This window comes from Scyliorhinus canicula, chromosome 2, assembly GCF_902713615.1.
Source record: "Scyliorhinus canicula chromosome 2, sScyCan1.1, whole genome shotgun sequence".
NCBI classification, from domain to species: Eukaryota; Metazoa; Chordata; class Chondrichthyes; order Carcharhiniformes; family Scyliorhinidae; genus Scyliorhinus; species Scyliorhinus canicula.
Genome location: NC_052147.1, coordinates 265,303,936 through 265,331,676, shown reverse-complemented (window position 1 = coordinate 265,331,676; position 27,741 = coordinate 265,303,936). Strand labels below are relative to the sequence as shown.

The 27,741-nt window shown below is 43.2% G+C and overlaps 1 protein-coding gene across 2 annotated transcripts in view; it reads left to right on the top strand.

Annotated features, from left to right (window-relative positions):
• Positions 1-1,779: 1,779 nt before the first annotated feature.
• gli2a (GLI family zinc finger 2a) overlaps positions 1,780-27,741 on the top strand; it is a 488,975-nt gene continuing 463,013 nt past the window's right edge. For both annotated transcript variants that reach the window (XM_038790037.1, XM_038790038.1), the window contains exon 1: positions 1,780-2,246. The gene's annotated coding sequence lies outside the window, so the exon portion shown is untranslated. The remainder of the gene's footprint in view (positions 2,247-27,741) is intronic.

The following is a 27,741-nucleotide window of genomic DNA, read 5'->3' as shown; positions in this document are numbered from 1 at the left end:
GGTTTGTAATGCAGAACAAGGTCAGCAGCGCGGGTTCAATTCCCGTATCAGTTTACTTGAACAGGTGCTGGAATGTGGCGACTAGGGGCTTTTCACAGTAACTTCATACTTGTGACAATAAAAGATTATTATTATTCTGTTCAGGAAAGATTGACGAGGCTTGGGATTCTTTTTTCTTGTGAAGAGAAGGCTGATGTGATCCAACATAGGTCTTTAAAATTATGAAAGGGTTTGAGAGGGTAGGTATCACAATGTTTCTACTGTGGGGAAGTCCTAAATTAGGGGCTATCAACGGAAGATAATCACTAATAAATCCAATAAGGAATTCCAGAGAAATGTTGGCTCAGAGTCTTTTAGGATTTGGAACTCGCTCCCATGTGAAATAACTGAGGTTATTGGCACTTACAGCTTTAAGAGAAGTGAGTTAATGACATGGCAGTGAAAGGAATAAGAGGCTGTGCAATGAAGGTTAGAAAAAGGAAGAACGTTTATGTGAAGCATAAACAGCGACTAAGACCTGTTGAGCCAAATGGCCTATTCCTGCGCTGTAAATTCTAGGTTATCCCATATATTTACCGGCACAATAGCAATCACTGTTGTTGGAAAAACAATTGTTAGATGAGATTTCATTTGAAAGTCTCTCGTTTAAAAGTTGCTATATAAATTTGATTATGAGGTAAACAATGTTGCAGGTTTGTATTTTGGCAACGCTGAACTCTGAGGTAGGAAAGGACACTAATTGTGTCAGAATTTGCCATATGTTACCATAATGTTGCTGAAACCATTTTAACCAGCACATTTCTTTACTAAATACAAACTGAGCACCTATTGTTGAATAGGGGTCCCAGGACAGCTGGGCACCGCAATCTCACCAGGTGAGCCCGCATCCCCCCCATACAACCCTTTCAGTCTGTGAGTCAGTTAATGTGGAGGGTGGTGGTGGTTTAAACAGCAGGTAACAGGGGAGGGCGCCACTGTCATCGTTAATTAAGATTGTCGATGAGAACGCTGACTATCGCCACCAGAGGCCAGCAAAGCACAAAGATCGCTCCTCTGAAGACATTCAGTCAGTGCTCAAAACTACTCCAAGAGCTGCAAAAGACACCGTCCAGGTTCCACATGTAATCGAACAATAAAAAAAAATCAATCCGTACGAGGAAAATGAACAGCTCAATTTTCAGCCCTCCCCAATTTGAAAACAAAACCCCCACTTGAGGTAAGATAATTGTGATGATTTGTTTCAATTCACCGCTTGAGCACAAGAATACACATTCCTATGAAATAGCATGAAATGTATGGCAACATTATTTTTAAAAAGACAAATACATCAAATTACAAAATGCAAGACAAGTTTATGGAAGACTTATTTTGATCTTTGATTTTTAAAAAAGTTTTCAGGAAAGGCAAAGTTTTTTTTTAAATAAATGAAAGTTTGTTGTATGAGGGCGCAGTTTTGAGAAGAGGGAGAGAAGAGTTGTTTTACGAGCAAGTAGTTTGAGGGAGGACATTTGCCAAATCGATTCCCTGGTTTCTTGAAAGTACGGTATTTTTTTTTGGCAACCAAGTAAGAAATGATTGAGACACGCCAGAGGAGAAGCAATGGGAGAGGGAATCAGATGAGAGAGAGGAGGGAGGGGGGAAGAAAGCACAGACAGAAGTAATTCAGTGACTGCCTTTTCTGCTGTGGAGCTCAAAGCTGCGAATTGGTGAAGGGGGAGGAAGGGAGAGGGAGAGAGAGAAAAAAAAAGTTTGGCTCATTATCCCCTCCCCTCCCTCTCTCTCTGCGTACTGAGCCGAGAGAGGGGGGAAAGTTTTTTTTCTCCCTTGCGCGTGTATCTTGTCTGAAGAATCACGGCACAGACACGCCAGCAGTGGCCCCAACTCGTCAAAACTCTGCGATTGAATCCATTCCTTTAAAAAATATATACACACTCACAGAGAGAGAGAGAGAGACTTGGCTCCGGGATTTCTTCGCTGTACTGCCGATTGGGAGATTTACTTTTTCTCTTAAAACGTGTGGATTTTTATTTTTGTTTGTAGAAATGCCCTTTGATGATAACGGTTCCCCCTAAGTTTTTTTTTTGGGGGGGAGAGGGAGTGTTGCAAAAACAAAAAGAAAACCCTTTAAAACTTTTAAGACTTTTTTTGTTTTGACATAGTTATTTCTTCCAGTTTGAAGCCTTTTCAGCCAAGCACACGGATCAGATAATCCCCCCCCAAAATACCAAAATCTTCAGTGCAAACAGGTAAACGTTTTATATTTCCCCCGCCTCCTACTCAAGTTTAAGAATACGAGTGGTACCTGCCTGTGTTTACTGTGTCACTGTTAGGCTTGTTGTTGTTTAACTTTTACACTCTTCCAAACTTTATTTGTTGTTGTTTGGTTGGGATTGTGGGGGTTGGGGGTGGGGGGTGGCGAGAAGAATTGTGATTCACAACAAGCTGTGATCGAACAGCCTCACCAAGTTTTCCAACGGTTTAGCTGCAAAACCCATCTCCCCTCGTTGCTGTCCTCTCTATATTTCCCCCCAACTCCTGCCTTCTTTTGTCCCACTTTACCTTGTACGGAATTCCAAAAATGTGTTTGTTTTTTGCTTCCCTTTGCAACCTGATCTCAGTTTATTTTTTTGCGGGGGTGAGTATTTAGTTGAGTGTCGGACACCAGTTTCACCAAGGAATTAAAGGGAGTTGGGGGAAGTTTGTGTCCCCCCCCCCCCCCCCCCCGGAGGCTGCAATAGATGTGGGGACGTGCCAGTTTAGCAACTTTTTTTGCTGTCATTGTCAGCCGGAGTCCATGCAGAGTTCTTGCCGGCGAATAATGAGTGTTTTTCCACGGGATTTAATTACTACCGTTGTATCTCGGCCCCTTGATAATGTGTCATATTTCTGCCCACTTTTTTAAGGGTTCCTGCGGTTTTTTTACACCGTTTCAGAGACCATTAACGCTCCTTCTCGCACTCCCCTCATTCCCCTCCCTGGAACTAACTAGTGATGCACCCCGGCCAGAAAAGATTTTTATTCTCTCTCTCTGTATGGAGCTCTTCGGAATTATTATGCTCTATAAATGAGATTATTTTAATTCTGCATCCCCCCCCCCCCCTTTACACAGGAATTAATCCAGTGTCTTGGCATCATTCACAGCTCAGAGGCGCAAATCTATCCTAATTACACGTTTTCGTTTTACATTGAGCGATCCGGGACTGTTGTTGGGCTTGGATTTTATTGTTCCTCCTTCATCCTGGTAGTAAAATCTGGTCCCTTTTCTTCGCTTAAGTTCAGCCCAAGTATGATCAACTTTGCTGCACTGAGGCCGGAGTGGCTCTTAAAGGGACAGGGGCCCGCGAGGTGTGACAAAATGATGATGTGAGGGCATCAGTGAGATGTTACTTTTGCACAAGTGAAGAAGTGAGGACTCTCAAAACAATCATTGTAATTTAACATACATATGTGTCGACCTATGTAGATAAATGTATACAAGTGAGAGAGTGGTAACTGACACAGTCCTTCAAGTGTTGTCTGAAATACACACAGGGCATTGCTAAAATTCTTTGTGGTCCTTTGGGACCTGTTATCACATCAATTATGGAGTCACTTTAATTGTACAAACACAGAATTCATCCCCAGCTCTTGCTTTTAAAAGACATTGAGAGCAGAGAAAACCTATTGGCTTATTTGTACGAATGCATTTTGCTTCCCAGGAAGTAGTTTGAGCCTGGGGACATAATCTTTTAAATGATCCAACTTGCATTTCTCATTGGCATCGACTTGCACTGTTTTATACCATCTTTGGTCTCTGATACATGTTTTTTTCGGTGCGTGTGTGTGTGCATGTAGTGGACATTCTGGCTTTCAAGCCATACATTCCTGATTGCATTGCTCTTTCAAGGATGAAACAACATTTAAAAGATTTGGACAACAACATTTATTTTCTGAGATTTATTTTGTACGTGAGCACCCATTCTGCAGCGAAATAAAATTAAGTATTATGCACAACTACACCTCTCTGGACTGCAGTTGCATTTTGAGACAGTTTCTTTTGTGGTGTTAAGTCAATTTGGAAATAGAAATGTTATAAGGTTGGATAATACAAAACATCTATATCCAATTTACTGTGTTTTGTTTAAAAATATCAGTTTATTGGAAATTGATAATTAGATAGCAGTTTAGTGCTTACAATGCTGCTAAGGCATCCGTGTTCTGAAAATGACCTTTGGTACCAATGTTTATTCCTGTTTACAATTTGTGGTGTGTTTTTTAAAAACAGTTTATGGTGTATCTGAAACAGTTTGTGTGACTGATGTTTCTTAGTGTCACAGAAGCATTTTAAATAATGGTAGATTTGACATGTGAGAACACTAGTTTAATTGTCTTGCATGCCCATTTGAGCTCAAGCATTTTTTTTCAACAACTCAGTGGTTGGCACTGCTGCCTCACAGCGCCAGGGTCACAGGTTCGATTCCCAGCTTGGATCATTGTGCGGAGTCTGCACATTCTCCCAGTGTCTGCGTGGGTTTCCTCCGGGTGCTCCGGTTTTCTTCCAGAAGTCCCAAAAGATGTGCTTATTAGGTAATTTGGACATTATGAATTCTCCTTCCGTGTATCCGAACAGGCGCCTGTATCCGAGCAGGAATGAGGCGACTTGGGGCTTTTCACAATAACTTCATTGCAGATGTAAGCCTACTTGTGACAATAAAGATTATTATTATGTGTGGAGCTTGCACGTTCTCCCCGTGTCTGCGTGGGTTTCCTCCGGGTGCTCCGGTTTCCTCCTACAATCCAAAGATGTGCAGGTTGCATGGGTTTGGTCATGCTAAATTGCCCCTAAGTGTCCAAAGGTTGCGTGGGGTTACAGGGATATGATGGGGTTTGGGCCGAAGTAAGGTGGCCTTTTGAAGTGTCGGTGCAGACTCGATGGGCCAAATGGCTTTCTTCTGCACTGTAGGAATTCTATGATTCTATGATATGTAGATCTCGGCAAGTCCGCCAGAAATAATCATCCTTTACCTCTCTTGCTGGATCTGCAGTAGAGTTCTGGAGTTTAAGTGTGAACACATAATAATAATAATAATTAATCACTTATTGTCAGAAGTAGGCTTCAATGAAGTTACTGTGAAAAGCCCCTTCTTGCAGTTACTTTGGATGATTTGCTGCCAGTAAGCCAGAGGCAGCTGTTGCCGAGGTTGGGTTGAGCTTGCGCACTAGCATGCTTGTGTACCTGTATTACGTATACACAGGTACCCTTGTATTTATTTCATAGCAATGTAAAGTTAATGAATGATGCACTGATAAGGTAGGACAGTGTGTCCCGCATTGAATGTCACTTTAAGCAGCATAATGTCATGCGGCACTCAGAATTGCTACCAATTTAGGGAGAGATATGAGCACACAGTGCAGTTAGATGGGGAGCTGATGATGACACACCAAGGGTACCCCACACATACAAAGCACTGCACATCTGCGTCTACAGATGACATCAGTGCAGACTTGTGCCATGCCCACTGGGTTGGCATTCTACTGGTCGATCATTCGTTGCAATTATTCCGGCATTGATGCGTCTTGCTGGAGATGCAAAAATAGTTCTTAAAAATTGTCGCGCAGTGCTATTTTCAAGGTGAAAGTAAACCGTCGGTGCATGTGATAACACAGAAATGGTACAGTACTGAATGTGCAGTGTAGCTGCAATCTTAGTGAGTTGGTGCAAATATAGTATTTTAGAAAAAGCACTGACTGCTTCATGTTTTCACTCCAGTTTGTGTCTTGTCACTATGTTGAGAGTCTTTCATGGATTTCCATTTCAGAAGCAGCCTTCTGTGCGATCTGTGTGTAAAATTTGCCATGTAAATTCCAGTGGCAGGCTTTGAACCTGCCAACACGGTCAAACCTTTCACACTTCTTTTGCTTTCGAGGTTTTCCGATTCGGCTTATGTTTGTTGTGGTGGACAGATGCACAGGCACTGACGCAGGTTATGGGGTGACTGACACTGGCACCAGTGAAGTGACTGAAACTAGCACTAGTGATTCAGTGACTGGCACTTTCAATGACTAATCTGTGCACACAACCATTTGCCATTCTGCCATGGTAACTTGAAGGCTAATTTAGCAAATGATAATGCCCCTTAACACTAGCTTCGGAATATTTTCATCACAGTCATTATGTGTTTATATGACAACATCCACAAAACATTGAAAACTGAACAAAATAGTCAATCTGGAATGCTTTTGATGTGAACACTTCTTTTTGGTTTTAGAAATTGTTCAATAATAACCCAATTATTTTTGAAGCTAAAGATTGAACCCTATACTACCTGCTCTTACAATGAGCTGAACATAATCAAGTATTTTGAACTTTTATCTTTGATTATAAATAGTGCAAAGCATTTGTATTCGTCGCTCAGTAAGCTTTCTCTTAATTTTCGTATGTAGAATAATCTGATTAATTTTCAATTCATTATTTTTACACGGAAAAGATCATAGACAAAATATATTCCCTATTAAGAGAGAGCGCACCAACTAAATTAATAGAATGATTGAGTGTAGACAGTTTGTGGATGGTGTCAGATATTCCTTCCATCATCATGTTAACATCATTGTTTTGGTAAGGGATGGTGGGATGTCCCTTTAATACCATTAGACCAGCCAATACCCAGCTTGTTGCTCACCTCTTCCAAAGATGACCCTTTTCATTCTTTGCAAAACCTCAAGATTGCCTGACTCAAGAGATTTTTAAAATTCATTCATGGGATGTGGGCATCGATGGCTTGGCCAACATTAATTGCCCATTTCTAATTGTTATGTAGAAGGTCGTCGTAAGATGCCTTCTTGAACTTGCAGTCTCTGCGACGTAGGTACATTCACAGTGCTATTAGGGAGGAAATTCAAGGATTTTGACCCAGTGACAGTGAAGGAACAGCGATATATTTCCAATGTATATTGGGGGTGGCACGGTGGCACAATGGTTAGCACTGCTGCCTCACAACCCCAGGGACCCGGGTTCAATTCTGGCCTTGGGTGACTGTGCGGAGTCTGCACATTCTCCCTGTGTCTGCATGGGTTTCTTCCAGGTGCTCCAGTTTCCTCCCACAGTCCAAAGATGTGCAGTTTAGGTGGATTGCCCATACTAAATTGTCCCTTAGTGTCCTGGGATGTGCAGGTTGCTTGGGGTTATAGTGATGGGATGGGTCTATGTAGGGTACTCTTTCAGAGGTTCGATGCAGACCCGATGGACTGAATGGCCTCATTCTGCATTGTAGGGATTCTATGATCCTAAGTCATACCAGCAATAGCACTGAAGACTTGCACCCCAGCTCTTGCTCCAGCCCTCAGCCAAGCTGTTCCATTACAGCTGCAACACTGGCATCCACGCGGCAATGCGGAAAATTGCCCAGGTATGTCCTTACACAAAAAGCAGGAAAAATCCACTACACCACCACATTCCCAGCAGTGGCTTTAATCCCCATTCCAATGAGGTGACCATCAGAGTATCTTGAGGCCTGGCCCCTCCTGACCTGAGTTCATGTGTTTCCCCCTGTGATATTACCAATGGGTTTGGGGTGAATTTCTAGATGTATCTTCATGGCCCCCTAGATTGAAGCCTCATTCTTGACTCCACAGCCATCTTATATTTCTGACACTAACTGCCTTACGGGTTGGACAGAATCCTTTTCAATTGAACTGTGGGGAAAACCATTATATTTAGCTCTTACCAAAATATCCTTCCTTATATCTTTCCTCAGCTGCTCAGTAAGGCTGAACTGAGTTTCAAAACCTCACATCCTTCAATTTATCCAGGTTGCTTTCTTCCACCTTTGCAGCGCTGGTCACTTCTGCCAACATTGAAAGCCAAATCTTGCTTTTCCCATCCCAAAGATATGTAGCGGAGTTCTCCATCGGTGGTGTCCTCCGGGAAACCCCATTGGTCAGCTGCTAGTAAGGAGAATTCCATTGCTGGCGGGGATGCCGGAAAACGCGGCTGGTAGAACGGAGAATCCCACCCCTGATTTCACCATATCCCTGATTGCCAGCTTCCATTTTACCCAAACTGTCCAAAGCACGCCTATCTCTACAACCTGTCTTATGGTCAGTCCCACTAACCCAATCCTTATGTCTTTAATGGTTGGAACAGATTTATTTTCACTCACCCCACACTCCCCCAACAACATAGAGAAGTCCAAATTCCAGACCTTGATGCCACATTCCACCCCCCCCCCCCCCCCCCACCCCCCAATGGCTCAACCTTTTGTTATCTCCTTCAGCCTTACAGTGGAGGCCACCAATCCTCCAATTAGCCACCTGAGAAATCCCATCCCCCACCCTCACTCCTCCATCACTGTCAGAGTCTCAGGCTGTCTTAGCTCTACTCTCACAAACCCCTGCCTCCGCTTTTCCCCCGTACCCCATCCCTTGCTACATCACTTCCTGCTGTTAAAAAACCTTCTCAAGACTTCTCTTTATTTAGCCATATCTTTGATTCCCTGTGCTAACTTTTATCCTACATCTGCTGTCCCCCGTGGGAAGCAGCTTGAGATGTTGATGAAGAGAAAGGTGCGATAAAAATGCAAGTTGGTGTTGGGACGTTGTATGATTTATGTTACTTGATAGGCATCCTGGGAGAATTTGTGTGACAAAAGATAGTTTCTCAAATACTAGATTGATTGTCCTGCATTTTGATCCAGATTTTACAGTAATAAAAACATGAAAGGCTTTGAGTTTATCCATCTTGTGCCTGAACCAATTTTTTTTTTTAAATGCCCACTTGCGATACAACACACCCAATATGTTCACATTTGCAACACCGGATAATGTCGTTCTCACAGTTCACTTCCCAAATAATTAAACTAATTCTTCTATTGTGTACGTGAGGAGGAATCTGTTAACATACACTGAAAATGTTCATTAAACTTTTTGTGTGTGCGTTGTGGGGAGGGGGGTGGTTTGCATGGGGTTGCGTTGGGAGGTCGCTGACTGGTCTGCTGAGTAAAATGAAGTAGGAGGTCGGAAGCAAGGGGGCAACTTTAATTTTTATTTCCGCAATTATTTTTGATTTTGTTGAGAAGCCACCAGTGGTTTGTGTGACTGTAGCTTCATCGAAAGTTGTTCAGCATGAGGGCCTGATCACTGTGATTTGCATAAGAAGAAAGATTTAGTGCAGTTGCTATTGTGTTCAATGAAGAGTTCCAGCAGTAGGGCTAGAGGGAATGAAAAGACTGCAAAGAAATGATGGCCTATTCAGGCTTTTCCCGCAGTCTAAAGCTGTGGTCATCTGCCTCTGAAATCCACGATCAGGATGTCACTTTCATCTTCAAGAACACCATTATGTTGCTTTTCTCACACATTCACTTTTGTCAGGGATTATTGATCAGATATTCTTTTTCTTCACTCCTGTGGAAACCTGTTGTTTTGCGTCTGAAAGTTTAAATGGAACAAAACCGCAGAAATTTAATCTCGGTCTCCTTCGTACAATGGTGCCCAAATCATTCTCAGCATATTGGGCTAAACCGCTATTAAGTTAAACTATCGCCGAGTTTAGGCTGTCTGCATTCTTGGGAGGCAGAGGGGAATCCGAAAGTGTGATGTGTCGCTTTTCCCAATCTTTGTGAAAACGAGTCCGTGAGAGATGTGGTCGCGAAAATGCTTCCCTCGAATCTGTCCTCAGCTCAATATCATTGGAGCAGGCAAACTCTTATTTCGAATTAAGCTTGGGTACTTTGAGTGTGGGTGATCTGACGAGTGTGCCTTTCAATTCCAGTTGTGTATAATTCAAGTAAAGCCATTGTCTTGCTAAATTAGGGTTATTTACCCTCCTCCACCCACCCCTCCTCCTCCTCCAGCCTGCTGTCCAGCTGAGAGGACGATGCGAAATGTGGCCTGCCCTGGTCCCCTTGCCCATGTCACTGTTAAGCTGGATATTAAGAGGTGTGTCTGAATGGTCGGGAGTCAACCTTCCTGGCTGAGAGCCAGAACTCCGAATGGGTTTGGAATTCCTCTCATGGCTGCGTGTAAGGACATCCTAAAGGAATGTTTTGGCACTTTTTGCTAGAAATAAGAGAGGGAATCTTCACAAATAAGCTTACAGTATCTTGCTCGAATGTGAAATGAAAATGAAAATCGCTTATTGTCACGAGTAGGCTTCAATGAAGTTACTGTGAAAAGCTCCTAGTCGCCACATTCCGGCGCCTGTTCGGGGAGGCTGGTACGGGAATGTGTGTGAATCTGTGTCCCAGCATGCTAATGTGATCGTAGTCAACTCAATCGTCCGAGAAGCTGTGTTGGTTGGAAAGAGCTTGGGGCATCTTGAGGTTGTGGAAGGCGCTATATGAATGCAAGTTCTTTTCTTTTTATTCAGAAGTTCCGGGGACACAACCCCATTATGGTGCAGCTTTTCCTTCATGCGAGCATTTGTGCTGTCTGTCTTGCTTTCAGTAAAATTTCAGGACAAAAATTTACTGCACAGCAGGCAACTAAAATCATGTTATCCAGTGTGGCTTTACTGCACTATTGTGTGTGATATGCTTACAAACAGCCGCCATGTGTCCTTATTATTGACAGTTCTCTCGACAAGTACTACATGAATGAGCATCAGTTTTAAGGATCCAGATAACCCTCCACACAGGTCCATCAACACAGCTCTTTGTGCGCAGGACAATGCTATAAAGTCTGGCAGGTCTTTCAGTCCCTGCTGTGGAGAGCTGTTCGGATGCTGAAGTACACTTATGCTAACTTGAATTGATTTAACTTAAATGGTTGCTGGCAACTATGAATGGCAATGATTTCCTGCAAGGAAGTAAAGGACGCACCAGTCAAAATGAAAGAACAGGGAGCTTGGAGTATTTATTTAAATAAATTGATGCATTTAACATACACTTACTGCAACTCCTTTTTATTTGAAACTTTCTGTCAGGCAGGGTTCTCTAGTTCAATACTGGATAACTGCGGCGCCTATAGCGGGACTGAGCCATACAAGTCCCTCCGTTCCCCGGTTATCATAGAATCCACAGCGCAGAAGGAGGCCATTCGACCCATCGGGTCTGCAGCGGCCCTTGGAAAGAGCACCCGACTTAAGCCCACACCTCCACCCGATCCTCCCAACCCAGTAACCCCACCAAACCTTTTTTGTTGGATACAAAGGGCAATTTATTATGCCCAATCTACCTGAGCTGCACATCCTTGGACTGTGGGAGGAAACTGGAGCACCCGGAGGAAACCCACGCAGACACGGGGAGAACGTGCAGACTCCACACAGTCACGCAAGCCGGGAATCGAACCTGGGACCCTGGAGCTATGAACCACTCTGCTACCGTGCCGCCCTTGATGATCTATGCTGATTCATCCAAAGTAACAGCATGATTTCCTTGACCTCTCCTGGGCTAGGAAGCTCAAATATTCTGCCAGGGTTCCAGTTTGAGACTGATATTGGTGGAGGGTTAAATGCTGGAAGATTTGTGTGTGGGAAGACGATTGTAGTGGTGGCATGGGTAGCCAATTAGTGAAATGTGGTTACGGGAGAGAGTAAGGATATTGTATAATAAAAGGGAACCGACACCTGGTGCCGTGGCCAATATTTATCCTTCCACCAACACCGTACAACAGATTATTTTTTTAGGATTATTACATTCCTGATGCTGGGAAATTTGCTGCGTGCAAATTGACTGCCGTGGTTCCCACAGGACAACAGTGACCTCAAACGCACTTAATCAGCTGAAAAGCACTTTGGGGATGTCCATCGGTTGTCAACGTTGCTACTTAAATGCAAATTCAGTCTTTCTTGAAACATAATCTGATGTTGAGGCGGCACGGTAGCACAGTGGTTAGCACTATTGCTTCACAACTCCAGGGTCCCAGATTCGATTCTGCACGTTCTCCCCGTGTCTGTGTGGGTTTCCTCTGGGTGCTCTGGTTTCCTCCCACAGTCCAATGATGTGCAGGTTAGATGGATTGGCCATGCTAAATTCCCCTTAGTATCCAAAAAGGTTAGGTGGGGTTACTGGAATAGGGTGGAGGTGTAGGCTTAAGCAGGGTGTTCTTTCCAAGGGCCGGTGCAGACTTGATAGGCTGATTGGCCTCCTGCACTGCAAATTCTATGATCTATTATCTATGAATAATTGCAAAGTTTTTAACCAAGATGGAGAGTCAGGCCGAGTTATACCTTTGACCAAGTAGGAAATAATGAAATGAATGAAAATCGCTTATTGTCACGAGTAGGCTTCAATGAAGTTACTGTGAAATGTCCCTAGTCGCCACATTCCGGCGCCTGTTCAGGGAGGGCGTGCCGCGAATCGAACCGTGCTGCTGGCCTGCCTTGGTCTGCTTTCAAAGCCAGCGATTTAGCCCAGTGTGCTAAACAGCCCCTGCAAATAGCTGACAAATTCATAGACCTGATTACAGTCTTAAGTCCTTCAACTCTTGCCCTTGGATTTCTCCTTAGCTATGCAGGAAGGAATTCTAGTACAATTTTGATTCAGTGCAGGTAAATAGTTTGTGCTTGAATGCTCAAGCCCTGGGTCTTCGTTGTGGGATCTTGGTCGACTTACCCCTGAGTTTTCTCTGGACCTCATTCACGGAATGGTCTTTCCCAGTCCTGCTCCCTGTTACCCGATGTTTCGTTGGAAGTCGAAGGATTGGGAATTTCTTGGCAGCTTCTGGTTCTTTAAAAAACAAGGGCAGGATTTTTCCAAGGCTAATCTTGATTTTCCAAAATCCTTATGATCTTTCAATGCTTGAAATTGCTTTGTCTTTGCACATCCGTGGGTGGATTTAAGATGGCTCAAAAGTTGTATTATTCTGCTTGAGGTGGGAGGCGGAGGGGGCGAGGTCGTCTCAGTGACTCTCGTATCCTGAATCTGATACAGTACTGCTCTTTGATCGATGACCATTCCTTATTTCTTTGCATGGCAGGTGGGTGCCAGCAACCCGTCAGATCATGACAGACAGAAACCTGTGCGATTGTAGGGGATATTACAGCTGAAATGTGTGGGATTGTAGGGGATATTACAGCTGAAATGTGTTAGATTGTAGGGGATATTACAGCTGAAATGTGTTTGATTGTAGGAGGTAGTATTGCTCAAACCTGTGGGACTGTAGCGGTATTACAGCTGAAATGTGTTGGATTGTAGGGGATATTACAGCTGAAATGTGTTAGATTGTAGGGGATATCAGAGTTGAAATGTGTTGGATTGTAGGGGATATCAGACCTGAAATGTGTTGGATTGTAGGGGATATTACAGCAGAAATGTATTAGATTGTAGGGGATATTACAGCTGAAATGTGTTGGATTGTAGGAGATATTACAACTGAAACGTGTTGTATGAAGGAAATATTACATCTGAAATGTGTTGGATTTTACGGGGTATTACAGCTGAAATGTGTTGGATTGTAGGGGATATTACAGCTGAAATGTGTTGGATTGTAGGGGATATTACAGCTGAAATGTGTGGGATTGTTGGGGTTATTACAGCTGATATGTGTTAGATTGTAGAGGATATTACAGCAGAAATGTGTTGGATTGTAGGGGATATTACAGCTGAAATGTGTTGGATTGTAGGGGATATTACAGCTGAAATGTGTTGGATTGTAGGGGATATTACAGCTGAAATGTGTTGGATTGAAGGGGATATTACAGCTGAAATGTGTTAGATTGTAGGGGGTATTACAGCTGAAATGTGTTGGATTGTAGGGGATATTACAGCTGAAATGTGTTAGATTGTAGGGGATATCAGAGTTGAAATGTGTTGGATTGTAGGGGATATCAGACCTGAAATGTGTTGGATTGTAGGGGATATTACAGCAGAAATGTATTAGATTGTAGGGGATATTACAGCTGAAATGTGTTGGATTGTAGGAGATATTACAACTGAAACGTGTTGTATGAAGGAAATATTACATCTGAAATGTGTTGGATTTTACGGGGTATTACAGCTGAAATGTGTTGGATTGTAGGGGATATTACAGCTGAAATGTGTTGGATTGTAGGGGATATTACAGCTGAAATGTGTGGGATTGTTGGGGTTATTACAGCTGATATGTGTTAGATTGTAGAGGATATTACAGCAGAAATGTGTTGGATTGTAGGGGATATTACAGCTGAAATGTGTTGGATTGTAGGGGATATTACAGCTGAAATGTGTTGGATTGTAGGGGATATTACAGCTGAAATGTGTTGGATTGAAGGGGATATTACAGCTGAAATGTGTTAGATTGTAGGGGGTATTACAGCTGAAATGTGTTGGATTGTAGGGGGTATTACAGCTGAAATGTGTTGGATTGTAGGGGGTATTACAGCTGAAATGTGTTGGATTGTAGGGGGTGTTACAGCTGAAATGTGTTGGATTGTAGGAGATATTACAACTGAAACGTGTTGTATGTAGGAAATACTACATCTGAAATGTGTTGGATTTTACGGGGTATTACAGCTGAAATGTGTTGGATTGTAGGGGATATTACAGCTGAAATGTGTTGGATTGTAGGGGGTGTTACAGCTGAAATGTGTTGGATTGTAGGGGGTGTTACAGCTGAAATGTGTTGGATTGTAGGAGATATTACAACTGAAACGTGTTGTATGTAGGAAATACTACATCTGAAATGTGTTGGATTGTAGGGGGTATTACAGCTGAAATGTGTTGGATTGTAGGGGATATTACAGCTGAAAAGTGTTAGATTGTAGGGGATATTATAGCTGAAATGTGTTGGATTGTAGGGGATATTACAGCTGAAATGTGTTGGATTGTAGGGGATATTACATCTGAAATGTGTTGGATTATAGGGGGTATTACAGCTGAAATGTGTTGTATTGTAGGGGATATTACAGCTGAAATGTGTTGGATTGTAGGGGACATTACAGCTGAAATGTGTTGGATTGTAGGGGGTATTACAGCTGAAAGGTGTTAGATTGTAGGGGGTATTACAGCTGACGTGTTGGATTGTAGAGGATATTACAGCTGAAATGTGTTGGATTGTGGAGGATATTACAGCAGAAATATGTTGGATTGTAGCGGGTATTACAGCTGAAATGTGTTGGATTGTAGGGGATATTACAGCTGAAATGTGTTAGATTGTAGGGGATATCAGAGCTGAAATGTGTTGGATTGTAGGGGATATCAGACCTGAAATGTGTTGGATTGTAGGGGATATTACAGCAGAAATGTATTAGATTGTAGGGGATATTACAGCTGAAATGTGTTGGATTGTAGGAGATATTACAACTGAAACGTGTTGTATGAAGGAAATATTACATCTGAAATGTGTTGGATTTTATGGGGTATTACAGCTGAAATGTGTTGTATTGTAGGGGACATTACAGCTGAAATGTGTTGGATTGAAGGGGGTATTACAGCTGAAATGTGTTAGATTGTAGGGGGTATTACAGCTGACATGTGTTGGATTGTGGAGGATATTACAGCAGAAATATGTTGGATTGTAGCGGGTATTACAGCTGAAATGTGTTGGATTGTAGGGGATATTACAGCTGAAATGTGTTGGATTGTAGGGGATATTACAGCTGAAATGTGTGGGATTGTTGGGGTTATTACAGCTGATATGTGTTAGATTGTAGAGGATATTACAGCAGAAATGTGTTGGATTGTAGGGGATATTACAGCTGAAATGTGTTGGATTGTAGGGGATATTACAGCTGAAATGTGTTGGATTGTAGGGGATATTACAGCTGAAATGTGTTGGATTGAAGGGGATATTACAGCTGAAATGTGTTAGATTGTAGGGGGTATTACAGCTGAAATGTGTTGGATTGTAGGGGGTATTACAGCTGAAATGTGTTGGATTGTAGGGGGTGTTACAGCTGAAATGTGTTGGATTGTAGGAGATATTACAACTGAAACGTGTTGTATGTAGGAAATACTACATCTGAAATGTGTTGGATTTTACGGGGTATTACAGCTGAAATGTGTTGGATTGTAGGGGATATTACAGCTGAAATGTGTTGGATTGTAGGGGGTATTACAGCTGAAATGTGTTGGATTGTAGGGGGTATTACAGCTGAAAGGTGTTAGATTGTAGGGGGTATTACAGCTGACGTGTTGGATTGTAGAGGATATTACAGCTGAAATGTGTTGGATTGTGGAGGATATTACAGCAGAAATATGTTGGATTGTAGCGGGTATTACAGCTGAAATGTGTTGGATTGTAGGGGATATTACAGCTGAAATGTGTTAGATTGTAGGGGATATCAGAGCTGAAATGTGTTGGATTGTAGGGGATATCAGACCTGAAATGTGTTGGATTGTAGGGGATATTACAGCAGAAATGTATTAGATTGTAGGGGATATTACAGCTGAAATGTGTTGGATTGTAGGAGATATTACAACTGAAACGTGTTGTATGAAGGAAATATTACATCTGAAATGTGTTGGATTTTATGGGGTATTACAGCTGAAATGTGTTGTATTGTAAGGGACATTACAGCTGAAATGTGTTGGATTGAAGGGGGTATTACAGCTGAAATGTGTTGGATTGTAGGGGGTATTACAGCTGACATGTGTTGGATTGTAGAGGATATTACAGCAGAAATATGTTGGATTGTAGCGGGTATTACAGCTGAAATGTGTTGGATTGTAGGGGGCATTACAGCTGAAATGTGTTGGATTGTGGAGTATATTACAGCAGAAATATGTTGGATTGTAGCGGGTATTACAGCTGAAATGTGTTGGATTGTAGGGGGCATTACAGCTGAAATGTGTTGGATTGCAGGGGATATTACAGCTGAAATGTGTTGGATTGTAGGGGGTATTACAGCTGAAATGTGTTAGATTGTAGGGGATATTACAGCTGAAATGTGTTAGTTTGTAGGGGATATTACAGCTGAAATGTGTGAGATTATAGGGGATATTACAGCTGAAATGTGTTGGATTGTAGGGAGTATTACAGCTGAAATGTGTTGGATTGTAGGAGATATTACAACTGAAACGTGTTGTATGTAGGAAATATTACATCTGAAATGTGTTGGATTTTACGGGGTATTACAGCTGAAATGTGTTGGATTGTAGGGGATATTACAGCTGAAATGTTTTGGATTGTACGGGGTATTACAGCTGAAATGTGTTCGATTGTAGGGGGTATTACAGCAGAAATGTGTTGGATTGTAGGGGATATTACATCTGAAAAGTGTTGGATTGTAGGGGATATTACAGCTGAAATGTGTTGGATTGTAGGGGGTATTACAGCTGAAAGGTGTTAGATTGTAGGGGGGATTACAGCTGAAATGTGTTGGATTATAGGGGGTATTACAGCTGAAATGTGTTGTATTGTAGGGGACATTACAGCTGAAATGTGTTGGATTGAAGGGGGTATTACAGCTGAAATGTGTTAGATTGTAGGGGGTATTACAGCTGACATGTGTTGGATTGTAGAGGATATTACAGCTGAAATGTGTTGGATTGTGGAGGATATTACAGCAGAAATATGTTGGATTGTAGCGGGTATTACAGCTGAAATGTGTTGGATTGTAGGGGATATTACAGCTGAAATGTGTTGGATTGTAGGGGGCATTACAGCTGAAATGTGTTGGATTGTAGGGGATATTACAGCTGAAATGTGTTGGATTGTAGGGGGTATTACAGCTGAAATGTGTTAGATTGTAGGGGATATTACAGCTGAAATGTGTTAGTTTGTAGGGGATATTACAGCTGAAATGTGTGAGATTATAGGGGATATTACAGCTGAAATGTGTTGGATTGTAGGGAGTATTACAGCTGAAATGTGTTGGATTGTAGGAGATATTACAACTGAAACGTGTTGTATGTAGGAAATATTACATCTGAAATGTGTTGGATTTTACAGGGTATTACAGCTGAAATGTGTTGGATTGTAGGGGATATTACAGCTGAAATGTGTTGGATTGTAGGGGGTATTACAGCTGAAATGTGTTGGATTGTAGGGGATATTACAGCTGAAATGTGTTGGATTGTAGGGGATATTACACCTGAAATGTGTGGGATTGTAGGGGATATTACAGCTGAAATGTGTTGGATTGTAGGGGGTATTACAGCTGAAATGTGTTGGATTGTAGGGGATATTACAGCTGAAATGTGTTGGATTGTAGGGGATATTACAGCTGAAATGTGTGGGATTGTAGGGGATATTACAGCTGAAATGTGTTAGATTGTAGGGGATATTACAGCTGAAATGTGTGGGATTGTAGGGGATATTACAGCTGAAATGTGTTGGATTGTAGGGGATATTACAGCTGAAATGTGTTAGATTGTAGGAGATATTACAGCTGAAATGTGTGGGATTGTAGGGGATATTACAGCTGAAATGTGTTGGATTGTCGGGGATATTACAGCTGAAATGTGTTGGATTGTAGGGGATATTACAGCTGAAATGTGTTGGATTGTAAGGGATATTACAGCTGAAATGTGTTGGTTGTATGGGGTATTACAGCTGAAATGTGTTGGATTGTAGGGGATATTACAGCTGAAATGTGTTGGATTGTAAGGGATATTACAGCTGAAATGTGTTGGTTGTATGGGGTATTACAGCTGAAATGTGTTGGATTGTAGGGGATATTACAGCTGAAATGTGTTGGATTGTCGGCCGTATTACAGCTGAAATGTGTTGGATTGTAGGGGATATTACAGCTGAAATGTGTTGGATTGTAGGGGGTATTACAGCTGAAATGTGTTGGATTGTAGGGGATATTACAGCTGAAATGTGTTGGATTGTAGGGGATATTACAGCTGAAATGTGTTGGATTGTAGGGGATATTACAGCTGAAATGTGTGGGATTGTAGGGGATATTACAGCTGAAATGTGTTAGATTGTAGGGGATATTACAGCTGAAATGTGTGGGATTGTAGGGGATATTACAGCTGAAATGTGTTAGATTGTAGGAGATATTACAGCTGAAATGTGTTGGATTGTAGGGGATATTACAGCTGAAATGTGTTAGATTGTAGGGGATATTACAGCTGAAATGTGTTGGATTGTCGGGGATATTACAGCTGAAATGTGTTGGATTGTAGGGGATATTACAGCTGAAATGTGTTAGATTGTAGGAGATATTACAGCTGAAATGTGTTGGATTGTCGGGGATATTACAGCTGAAATGTGTTGGATTGTAGGGGATATTACAGCTGAAATGTGTTGGATTGTAAGGGATATTACAGCTGAAATGTGTTGGTTGTAGGGGGTATTACAGCTGAAATGTGTTGGATTGTAGGGGATATTACAGCTGAAGTGTGTTGGATTGTACGTGATTGTAAGGAGCGGCATGGTGTCACAGTGGTTAGCACTGCAGGTTTACAGGGCCAGTGACCCAGGTTCAATCCCCACACTGGGTGACTGTGTGAAGTTTACACATTCTCCCCATGTCTGCTTGGGTTCCCTCCGGGTGCTCTGATTTTCACCCACAGTCCAAAGACGTGCAGATTCGGTGGATTGGCCTTTTTAAATTTCCCCATAGCATCTAATGGTAAGGTGCGGTTGCAGGGTTTTCGGAGGTGGGCCTGGGCAGGGTGCTCTTTCAGAGGGTCGGTGCAGACTCGGTGGGCCAAATGGCCTCCTTCTGCTTTACAGGTGAGGTCACTTTGGATTGTCGGGGTCATTACGTCTGAGATCTCTTAGATTGTCGGGTGTGTTACAGAAGAAATCCATTGTTTGAAGCAAGCCTCCAGCTTGATTATATACCTGTTCCTCTTTGCAATTCTGCCTTGCGATCTTTTAGGTCCTGCTGCAAGGCCTCAGTTTAATGCCTTGTCTGATAAATGGCACTTCCAACAATGCAGCACTCCCTCCGTACTGCATAGGTCTATTAGCTCAAATCCCAAGACTGCAACATGAGGACACAACTTGGTCACCCAGAAGAAAAAGTTGAACAAACGTTTCCAAGGGGATTTTAGTATTTGCCCCTGTTTGAATTGATTGCATATTTACCATGGCATTCCCCTAATTAATTGCGGCCATGTTAAAATGCCCAGCATGCAACAGTGAGGAAAAGATTTCTGGGATATTTATTTGGTTGGGCAGTTATGTTGTATCTTTCTATCATTTGCCCCCCACACCACTGCACCCCCAATTCCCCTTGCTTTGGAGTTCCATTTCTGCTTTGTATTTCCCATCATACTATCTGATGTTTCTGTGGCAGGCAATTGCCCGGAATCGAGTGAATTGAATGTTCATACACCTGATGTATCAATTCAGAAGTAGCTGTTCTGGTGAATGGATAAGCCTGTTGCATTCCAATCGGGGTTGTGTGTTATCTGAGGGCAATAAATTCCATACTACACATGAGCTTGCTGTTGTATGTTCCAAATTAGTTTGTGCATCATTTTCACCTAAATGGTTACTGAGAAAGAAAAGTTCTTGCATGAGTAATATTGAGGATGTTATCAGGCCAGCTTCGTGAACAAGATGTTTATCTTGGTATTTATTCTTTGTAATGAGTTTACTGCTGAGATTGGCCAGAACAATTAAGGTAATTGTAACAAGTTTCAATACTACTAAATGGATTGTGCTGTCAGTCATGCCAGGAGGTGTTCTGAAGGTTTCTGCAACATTTTCTCAGTCCGCTTTATGGTAAAATTAATGACCCCTTTATCCTTTCACTTTTCTTCCCTCCTAGCTTGTCACGCAACAGTACGGCCTCTGCTTCCTTATCCTTTTAGCCAGTCTTTCTGCATTAGCTAAAGCAGCAGTGTTCCATTAAGGAAGGCAGCATTATTGGCCAAAGTCATCTCCCCACTCAATGCCCACATAAATGTGCTTTCCAACAGAGGTCACTGGAAAATGGGATCAGAATCACCAACTGATTTACTTGTACTTTCGCAACTAAATCACAGCATCCAGCTAAGAAGAGAAAACTCTGGCGACCTTAGTAATAAAAGCAATATATATATATTAATGGTCTAGATCCTGGTTTACAGACACAGTGGACAGAGTTTCAAAGTTTGCAGATGATAAAAAGCTTGGAAGCATTATAAACTGTAAGGAGCAGAGTGTAGAACTTCAAGAGGACATAGACAAGTTGATTGAGTGGGCAGATAGGTGGGCGATGAAGTTCAATGCGGAGAAGATGAGGTGATGCATTTTTACAGGAAGAACAAGGAGCGACAATATAAAATAAGAGGTAACATTCTAAAATGGGTGCAGGAGCAGAGGGTCTTGCGTGTATATGTGCATAGATCAGTGAAGGTGGCAGGAGAGAGCAGTTACCAAAGCATATAGAATTTGGGTAAAAGCAAATTACTGCTGATGGTGGAATCTATAATAATAATAATTGCTTATTGTCACAAGTAGGCTTCAATTAAGTTACTGTGAAAAGCCCCTAGTCACCACATTCCGCCTGTTTGGGGAGGCCGGTACGGGAATTGAACCCGCGCTGCTGACCTTGTTCTGCATTACAAGCCAGCTGTTTAACCCATTGTGCTAAACCAGCCCCTGAAACCTAGAGAGAAAATGCTACAAAATCTCAGCAGGTCTGGCAGCATCTGTAAGGAGAGAAAAGAGCTAACGTTTCGAGTCCAGATGACTCTTTGTCAAAGCTTTGACAAGCATTATGCCTTAATGAACAGAGCATTCGCAATATAGTGGATGAATTAATCGTGCAGGTAAATGTGTACTAATATGATATAATTGGGATTAGGGAGACATGGCTGCAGGGTGACCAGGAATGGGAATTGGACATGCTGGGATATTCAGTATTTAGGAATGGTAGACGATAAGGAGTTGCATTGCTAGTTAAAGAGGAAATTAATGTAATAGGGAGGAAGATATTTTTTCAGATGATGTGGAATCTGTATGGGTACTGAGAAATACCAATGGGGGGAAAAAACGTTAGTGGGGTGTATATTGACCCCCAAAGTAGTGTTGATATTGGGAACGGCATTAAACAGAAAATTAGAGACACATGCAATGAAGGAATATCTGAGATATGGGTGATTTTAATATGCATATAGATTAGGGAAATCAAATTAGCAACACGGAGGAATTCCTGGTGTATATGGGATGGTTTTCAGTATGTTGAGGAACCAACTAAAGAAGAGACCATCCTAGACTGTGTAATGAGAAATGAATAATTGGCAATCTAATCGTACAAGACCCCTTGGGGATGAGTGATCATAATATGGTGGAGAGTGATGTAGTTGATTTTGAGACAAAGGCCCTGAATATTCATAAAGGAAACTATGATAGTATGAGGTGCAGGTTGGCTAGGATGGATTGGAGAATGTTACTTGAACAAATGAAGGCGGATAGGCGATGGCAAACATTTGAAGAGCGCATGGGTGAACTGCAACAATTGTTGAGTCCTGTCTGGCACAAAAATAAAATGGGAAAGGTGACCAAATCATGGCTTACAAGGGAAATTAGAGATAGTATTAGATCCAAGGAAGAGGCATACAAATTGGCCAGAAAAAAACAGCGGACCTGAGGATTGGGCAAAATTTAAAATTCAAATTAAGACAAATTGAATGCAAGATAAAGGGATTGATTAAGAAGGGGAAACTAGAGTACGAGAGTAAGCTTGTGGGGTACACAGAATTTTATTGTAAAAACTTTGATCGGTGTGTGAAGAAAGACAAATTGGTGAAGACAAATGTAGGTCCCTTACAGTCAGATTGGTGAAGACAAATGTAGGTCCCTTACAGTCAGATTGGTGAAGACAAATATAGGTCCCTTACAGTCAGATTGGTGAAGACAAATGTAGGTCCCTTGTGGTGAGAAACAAGGGAATTTACAATGGAGAACAAATAAATGGTTGACCAACTAAATACGTACTTTGGTTGTGTCTTCACAAAGGAGGACACAAATAACATGCCAGAAATATTGGGGAATACAGGATTTAGTGAGAGAGAGCAACTGAAGGAAATCAGTATTAGTAGAGAAATGGTGTTGAGGAAATTGATGAATTGCAAGCCGATAGATCCCCAGGGCCTGATAATCTACATTATCATGGGTGGCATGGTGACACAGTTGTTAGCACTTCCGCCATGGCCAAGGGCCAATCTTCAATTCCTTGGGTGACTGTCTGTGTGTAGCTTGCACTTTCTCCCCCTGCCTGTGTGGGTTCCCTCCTGGTGCTCCAGTTTCCTCCCACAGTCCAAAGATGTGCAGGTTAGGTGGATTGGCCATGCTAAATTGCCCCTTAGTACCAAAAGGTTAGATAGGATTACTGGGTTATGGGGATAAGGTGTTAACGTAGGGTGCTCTTTCCAAGGGCTGGTGCAGACTCTATGGGGCGAATGGCCTCCTTCTGCACTGTAAATTCTCTGATCCTGGAGTACTCAAGGAAATGTCCCTAGAAATAGTGGATGCATTGGTGGTCACCTTCCAAGATTCTATAGACTCTGGAACAGTTCCTGCAGATTGTAGGGTAGCTAAGTAAGGTAGAGAGAAAACAGGGAATTATAGACCAGCCAGCCTGATGTGGATACTGGGGAAAATGCTACCATCCATTATAAAAGATTTAATAGCGGCACATTGGGAAATACTGGCAGGATCGGATAGAGTCAGCATGGATTTATGAAAGAGAAATTATGCTTTACAAATATACTAAAATTTTTTGAAGATCTAACTGGTAAAGTTGGTGAGGGGTGCCAGTCGATGTGGTTTATTTGGACTTTCAGAAGGCCTTCGACAAAGTCCCACATAAGAGATTGATGTGTAAAATTAAAGCGCATGGGATTGGGGGTTGTGTAGGAGATGGATAGAAAACTGTTGGCAGACAGGAAACAAAGAGTAGAAATAACGGGGTCTTTTTGCAACTGGCAGTCAGTGACAAGCGGGGTGCCGCAGGACCCCAGCTCTTCACAATGCGGGCAGAATGTACCGGCTGTTCACGCCGGCGGGATATTCCGGTCCCACTGACGGTGCGTCGGTTTCCCGGTAATGAGGGGTGCAGTCAACGGAAATCCCATTGACAACGACGGGACTAGAAAATCCGCTGTCGGGCCGCCTCCTCCGCTGCCAAACACACAGCGGGTTGGTCGGTAACTCTCGCCCCATATATAAATGGTTTACATGAGGGAATTAAATGTGATATCTCCAATTTTGCAGATGAAACAAAGCTGGCTGGGAGGGTGAGCTGTGAGGAGGATAGAGATCCAAATGCATGGCGGATGCAGTATAATTTGGATCAGTGCGAGGTTTTTGGTCACAAAAGCAGGAAGGCAGATTATTACCTGAATGGCCATAAATTAGGTGAGGGGAATGTGCAACGAGACCTCGGTGTCCTTGTACGCCAGTCACTGAAAGTAAGTATGCAGGCGCAGCAGGCAGTAAAGAAGGCAAATGATATGACAACCTTCACAGCGAGAATATTCGAGTACAGGACCAGAGATGTCTTGTTGCGATAATGCAGGAGGGCTTTGGTGAGAGGGCCTCTGACCAGGAATATTGGGCCCATTCTAATGGCCGCGCCGAACCCGACTTCGGACACGATGAGGCTGGTAAATCTCGGACTTACCTGACTTGCTACACCTCGCGAGACCTGACCGGATGTCGTGATCTGGATCCTGACCACGGGCTGGACCTAAATTTACATATTCAAGTGTGCAGTCAGGCTCAATTGAATATGTACTCACCAGAGTTACCCAAGGTGCGGGATCTAACGCCCGGGTCTCGGAGAACCCGATTAACTGTTTAGCTCTATAAACGTGGACCAGGTGTGTCGGCATTTGAGGCGGTCTCCCAGGCAATCAGGGGACCCTGGGTGGTCAGGCTCTGGGCAACGTGGTACCCTGGCATCCCTGATGCCACCCGATGGCATTCCTGCAGTATACCCAGGTGTCGCCCTGGTACTGGCAGGGGCATGGTCAAGGTTCCCCCGGTGGCATTTTGCTTGTACTGGAGATTAGGCCCGGGGGTGCCCTGCCCTCATGAAGTGGAGTATGGGGGGCTCAATGACCCCCTTGTTGTGGGGCAAATGCGGGTTCAAGAGATTGGGGATGCCATTTGAAAATGGGACTGAGTGCGGCCTCAACGGGTGTTCCTTGCTGAGACCCCGAAATGAAGCAGTGTCTCATTTGTGGGGTCACTCTCTACACTGCCAGTGCCGGGAAACACCCGGCTAAACACGCTCGACACGGGCCTCTATTTCATTTCCGTTAAAATGCATCCCTAGAGTACAGGTTTAGTCTCATTATCTAAGGAAGGATGTTCTCGTGATAGAGGAAATGCAGTGAAGCTTTACCAGCCTGTTTCCAGGGATGACAGGACTGGCATATGAGGAGAGATTGAATCATTTAGGATTATATTGACTCGGATTTAGAAGAATTAGTCGGGGCACTACAGAACCAGGGGTTACTGTCCAAGAATACAGGTAAACCATTTTGGACTGTGATGAGGAGAAATTTAGTCACCCAAAGAGTGGTGAGCCTGTGGAATTCGCTCCCACAGAAAGCAGCTGAGGCCAAAATATGTGTGTTTCAAGGGGAAATTAGACATGGCCCTTGGTGCTAAAGGGATCAAAGGACATGGGAGAAAGCGGGCACAGGTTACTGAGTTGGATGATTAGCATGATCATAATGAATGGCAGAGCAGGCCCGAAGGGCTGAATGGCCTACTCATGCTCCTATTTTCTATGTTTCTATGCCTGTATGAATTCCTGTACTATAATAATAATAATAATACAAGTAGGCTTCAATTAAGTTACTGTGAAAATCCCCTCGTCGCCACATTCCGACGCCTGTTCGGGGAGGCCGGTATGGGAATTGAACCCGCGCTGCTGGCATTGTTCTGCATTGCAAGCCAACTGTTTAGCCCACTGTGCGAAACCAGCCAGCTGTTTAGCCCACTGTGCTAAACCATCAAATGAGTTTAATCATGAGACATCTCGGGTTCCTATTGACTCTTCCTATTCTGTGACATAATTTGTGAAATAATCTGTCAGTGCACTTTCCTCTTAGCTGATGGACTATATGTAAGCAATTTAGAAAAAAATTAGAGTACCCAATTCTTTTCTTCCAATTCAGAGGCAATTTAGCGTGGCCCATTCACCTACCCTGCACACCTTTGGTTTGTGGGGGTGAGACCCACGCAGACACGGGGAGAATGTGCAAACTCCACACGGACAGTGACCTGGGGCCAGGATCATATCCAGGTCCTCGTGCCGTGAGGCAGCAGTGCTAACCACTGTGCCACCTAAGTGTTTGGAACGATTAACGTGGATGCTGTTAATATGGGAAATCTGGTCAAGCACACGAGGAAGAAAGAAATGGAAGAATGTGCTGATGGAGTTAGTTGAAGAAGGAGGCTTATGTGGAGCACATACACCAAAATATAGATGGCTGGTGCATTGATTTTGAATTATTTAAAATTCCCTAGATTTGGGGAAGTTCCCATTGGATTGGAGGATAGCAAATGTAACTCCTTTATTCAAAAAGGGAGAGAGACAGAAAGCGGAAAATTATAGGCAAGTTAGCCCAACATCTGTCGTAGGTAAAATGCTAGAAGTTATTATGAAAGGGTACAGAAGGGCACCTTGGTTAAACTCAAGGTAATCAGGTAGAGTCAACATGGACAGTGGTTCAAGCTCAGTGGCAGAAGGATTAGAGGGGACATGAGGGAAAACTTTTTATGCAGAGGGTGGTGGGTGTCTAGAATTCATTTGAGTTTGTGGTGGAGGCAGAGACCCTAAACTCTTTTCTAATTTCTTTTCCAATTAAGGGGCAATTTAGCGCGGCCAATCCACCTACCCTGCACATCTTTGGGCTGTGGGGTAAGACTCACAGGGAGAATGTTCAAGCTCCACACGGACAGTGACCCGGGGCCGGCATCGAACCTGGGTCCTTGGCGCCGTGAGGCAGCAGTGCTAACCACTCCGCCACCGTGCCACCCTCAGCCCTAAACTCGTTTAAAAAGTTTCTGGATCTGCACATTAAGTGCTGTAAACTGCAGAGCTATGGGCCGTGTGCAGGAAGTTGGGATTAGAAAGGGCATGTGTATACCTTTGGGTTGGTATGAAAAAGATGGATCAAATGGCCTTCTGTATTGTATCATTTCTATGGTTCTATGATGGTTTAAGTTATTGACTCACTCTATTCTTCACTTCTCCCTGTCATCCCCACAATTGTCATCGGGTGTCAGTTGTGGCCCAGTGGTAGCACGCTTGCCTCTGAATCTGAAGGTTGCGTGTTCAAAGACCCACTCCAGAGACTTGAGCGTAAAGTGCAGGCGGGCATGCCACTGTGGTACTGAGGAAGTGCTGCATTGTCGGAGATGCTGTCCTTCAGGTGAGATAACAAACTAAGGCACTGCCATCTCTGGTGTGTGGATGTCAAAGATCAGTGGGCACTATTTCAGAGCAGGGGAGTTCGCTTTGGTGTTCTGGTCAGGATTTACCGCTCGCCGGACAAAACTAAAAACAGATTATCGTATGGCCGTTTGCACGACCTTGCTGTGTGGAAGCTGGCTGCCACCTTTCCCACGTTTACAACCGGCGCCGCATTTCAAAAGCACTTCATTGACTGCAGAGCGCTCAGGGACATCCTGAGGTTGTGCAAGGTGCTGTAGAAATGCAAGTCTTTCTTTGCGTCAGCTGCCAGCTGTGAATGTCGGCAGGCAGTCCTTTCAAGGGACAGTTTCTGGGAGATAGATAATGAGAGTGCCTTGGCCTGTGTTCCATTTTCTCTCTCTCTCAATTCCCTCTCCTCGTCCCCCACTCCCCCGCATGTCCCCCAGTTGGCCAGACTCAGTCCTGGAGCCCATTACACAGCAATTGCCCACATCCTCCCCACTCCACGAAGAGCCTTTGCTGAAAATGCTTTCCTTTATAGGCAACAGTCATTGGGCAGTTGAATC